The following is a 3541-nucleotide window of genomic DNA, read 5'->3' as shown; positions in this document are numbered from 1 at the left end:
TTCTTTTTTGTTCTTTTATTTTGTCTTTTTTGTTGTATCAGTGTTTGGTGTTGTATAGTGAATTGAAACTAATAAAAAGAATTTTTTAAAAAATGTGCAGCTCTGTCTTTTCAGGGATTAGTGTTGCCTCAAGGGGCTAGTGACAGTGTTAGAGGGCTCCAGAGATCCCTTGGCCTCTTTATGAAGGCTGGTTTAGAGGTGGCTTCTATAAAAGTGGGGACAAAGGGGATCCTGGAGAGAGAAGCACAGATCCCTTTACTGGATGCACCTGAGATCAAAATACAGGGAACCAGTAAGTGCTCTAAGACAGCACCCGATATACTCCTGCCTGAACTTGAAAATATCCTGTGTATTTCTTGCCTTATACCAAGGATAACAGTTTGCATCTGGATCACCATGCAAAGGAGTTTTTCTGTGAAGCCCACCCACCCACCCACTGAATAGAAAGAAGGGGGAGGTACCTGGTGGTGTTCATTGACCAATGCTGCCACCAGCCTTTCAGACACAGCTTTTGTGTGAGTGTTTTTGCAGAGTCTCCCCCAGGAATTTCTTGGCTGCAAGTTCTCAGGCATCAGATTTCATTGAGCTGGTCACATCACAGGCAAACATGTACCATACATCACTTGCGATAAGGTTGTTATCCAGTATATCCTGTGTTCTCTGTACATCCATTTTCACAACGCACTCACTATAGCAACTGGCATACTGGATCAAGTGAGGAATTGTGGGGGAGAAGAGGAAATTCCTACTGAAGACAGGGAAACTTAAAATGCCTGTCAGGGGTTCAGGAGCAGAGGCGAGGGCAAGGGAGGAAACAGAGAGCGAGGGGGAGGAGGCAGAAGAAAGGATGAGTGATGACGACGACCCGAGATCTCCGAGTCTTTCCAGTGAATCAGAAGATTCACAAAAAGGAGCACCAGTGGCCAGGGCAAGGGGGGAGACTAGGGGGACACCCCAGGAAGAAAGAGCCAGAGGGGACTCAGAGGGGAGCAGTTGGAGATCGGGACCAACGTCACCGCCAGAGAGTAGGAAAGAGGAAGAGCGCCAGGGAGCAAGCGCTGGCAGCTCGCAACAGGAGGGAGGGCACGAGTCAGGAGTGGCCACACCTTCATCGGGGAGCGAAGTGACGGTTAGACGGAAAGTGGAAGGTTGGGCGCGCGCGCCAAGTTCAAATGCACAGGAAGGTGGCGCAGTAGGCAGCCCGGAAAGGGAGCCAGGTCCTAAAGCCCGGCGCAAGGAGACAGGAGAGTCAGGGGGGTCAGCGTCAGAAGAATCCCGGAAGGAAGAGACCCAGGGGGGCAGAGGGACCCAGAGGAGAACTGTCAGGCGGAAAAGGTGGAGCAGGGCTAGGATATTAAGTTGGTGCGCAAGGGGCGGAGACTCAGACGGAGCTTCGCCGATCTAAGCATAAGACGTAGGGTTGCACGCAGCAGCTCGAGAATGGAGACTGTAACTCAATAAAGACTTTTATTTAACGATCGCTGGCTAGCGTGATCCTCTGTGAGCTAGGATCTGGAAGTAACCCTGACAATGCCTATTGAAACAGCCGTGCTTAAAGGGAAAAGCTGTTGATTGTATGCAGCTTACAGGCATTGCATGAATAAAACAAACTTATCCACCCTTTGGAGCAAACTGTGATCTAGACTTTTGCATTATGGATATTGTCAGGGCTGCCACCCAGTCCCAGCTCACATAGGACCAAGTCCGCCAGCGTTCACTTTATAAGAGTCTTTATTAAGTTACAGGTTTCATTTCCGAACTGCAGCGTGCAGCTCTACACCTTCTGCCCTAGGTCGGCGAAGACCCGTCTGAGTCCCCGCCTCTTGCACACCAGCTTAATACCCTAGCCTTGCTCCACCTCCTTCGCCTCTCCCTACGTCTCTGGGTCCTTCTGCCCCCCTGGGCCTCCTCCCTTCTACTCTCCTCTGACGCTGACCCCCCTGATCCTTCTGCCTCCTTGCGGCGGGCTTTAGGACCTGGCTCACTCTCCGGGCTGCTTACTGCTCCAGCTTCCGCTGCATTTGAACTTGGCGCGCGCGCCCAACTCTCTACTTTCCTCTTAACCGTTGCCTCGCTCTCTGAGGAGGGCGTGACCACCCCTGACTCGTGCCCTCCCTCCTGCTGACAGCCTCCGGAACCCGATGCCTGGCTACCTTCCTCCCTGCTGCTCTCAGTCTTGAGCGTGGGTCCCGACTTCCAGCTGCTGCCGCTCTCAGTTATGAGCGTGGGTCCCGACTTCCAGCTGCTGCTCTCTGAATCTCCTCTGTTCCCTTCCTCCTGGGGTGTCCCCCCGGATCCCCCCCTTGCTCTGCTCACTGGGGCTCCCTTTTGGGAGTCCTCTGACTCACTGCTTAGGCTTGGAGATCTCGGGTCGTCATCATCACTCATTTTCCCTTCGGATTCCTCCCCCTCGCTCTCTGCTTCCTCCCTTCTCTGCGTCTCTGCTCCTGAACCCCTGACATCCATCCCCCCCTCGAAGCCCCCCTTTCCCCCCTCCCCGCTTTCAGGTGTGGGTGCTGGGTGCTCCATCATCACGGGAGGGAATGCCGGATACAGTTCGCTCCCCGTGGTTGGCCGCCAACTGAAGACCTCCGAGTCTTCCTCCTCGCGGTCGCCGACGTTGACCTGTTCCGCTTCCATCTCTGTACCGCCGTGCTCGAACCCAAGGTCCTCCCCGAACACGTCCATGTCAGTCTCTGCGTCGGTCGCTCGACCTGGCATCTCCAGCCACTTCCGGCGCCATTGCTCCTCCGGTCGATCGTCCCACCAATACGAGGTGTCTGACGCCGAACCCGCCGGCGATCCTTCTGGGGAACGGGTGCTCAGTGCGGGTTCCCCGTCCGAGTCGAATCCATGGAACGTGCTGGAAGAAAGTGTGGGCGTGAACAGCCAGTCGTCGAAGAAGCTCGCTGGCATGGGTCTGTGTGGGAAAAGGGCATGAAACTCGTCCTTGAGCAGGGGTTCCTCCAAAGCGTAGTCTGGCACCCAGCTATTGGCGCTGGCCCGGGTGCCCTCTCTGGCTAGGAGGTATTCGACTCCCTCTTCCCCCCATCTGGAGTCCAAAATCTCCGTGACCTCGTTGATGGGGTCTTGCTGCGTCACCCCTCGCGTCTCCGTCCGCTCCCGGAACGGACTCGGTGCCGTCCCTGGCTCCTGGAATCTGTGAGGTGCCTTGTAGGGAGTGAGCACCGACCTGTGGAACACCGGATGCATTCTGGAACCCTCCGGCAGCGCCAGTCGGAAGGCTACCGGGTTGATCTGTGCTTCGACTTGGTACGGACCAATTTGCTTGTGCCCCAACTTCTTCTTGGCTAGTGACCTGGTCGGCACTGCGTGGGCTGCCAACCAGACCCAGTCTCCCACTTGGATCTCTTCGCCAACCCGCCTGTGCTTGTCAGCTTGCACCTTGTAGGCGTGCTTAGCTAGCTCCAGCTGCCTTCTGAGTTGATCGTGTACCGCCTGCAACTCTGACGCGAACGCGTCCGCCGTCTGTGGTTCTCCGTCCCCCACTCTCTCCCGTCCCGGGAAGGTTCTGGGATTC

The sequence above is a fragment of the Podarcis vaucheri genome, assembly GCF_965113315.1.
Source record: "Podarcis vaucheri genome assembly, chromosome: 11".
NCBI lineage: Eukaryota > Metazoa > Chordata > Lepidosauria > Squamata > Lacertidae > Podarcis > Podarcis vaucheri.
This window is presented reverse-complemented; position numbering follows the sequence as displayed.